The sequence below is a fragment of the Microtus ochrogaster genome, chromosome 17 (assembly GCF_000317375.1).
Source record: "Microtus ochrogaster isolate Prairie Vole_2 chromosome 17, MicOch1.0, whole genome shotgun sequence".
NCBI lineage: Eukaryota > Metazoa > Chordata > Mammalia > Rodentia > Cricetidae > Microtus > Microtus ochrogaster.
In genome coordinates this window covers 13,336,049-13,336,556 of record NC_022019.1, presented here as the reverse complement: position 1 = coordinate 13,336,556, position 508 = coordinate 13,336,049, and the positions used below count along the sequence as shown (strand labels likewise).

The following is a 508-nucleotide window of genomic DNA, read 5'->3' as shown; positions in this document are numbered from 1 at the left end:
AAAAAAAATCATAATTAAAATGGAAATAGAAACATAATAGGAAAAAAATAACAAAATCAAAAGGTTTAAAAGTAAGTGTGGGTATGTGGGTGCCTTGGCGCCTGTGTGAAGTCAGGTCAACTTTTGGAAGTCGGTTCTCACCTTCCACCTCCTTAAAGCCGGATCCCTCACTTCTGCCACTATACTGCATACTCTCGGCCAGCTGGCCCATGGCCTGCCGATTCTCCTGTCTCTTTCTCCATGTCACAGAGTCCTGGGATTACAGATGCCCACCACTGCATGCAGAGTTTTACCCAGATTTCAGGGATTGAGCTCGGGTCATGAAGCTTGTTCAGCAAGTACTATTACCCACTGAGCCACTACATACATCCTGGTTTTTTTGTTTGTTTGTTTGGGTTTTTTATCAATAAAATTGACAGAAAAAAAAGAGAAAAGACTCAAATTATTAGAATAAGAGAGAAGAGACAATAATACTAGCATTATATAAATGATGATTATAAAAGAACCC

The 508-nt window shown here is 39.4% G+C and overlaps 1 protein-coding gene across 1 annotated transcript in view; it reads left to right on the top strand.

Annotated features, from left to right (window-relative positions):
- Window positions 1-508, top strand: part of LOC101982396 (integrator complex subunit 9) — a 54,584-nt gene that overhangs the window by 17,349 nt on the left and 36,727 nt on the right. The window lies entirely within an intron of this gene.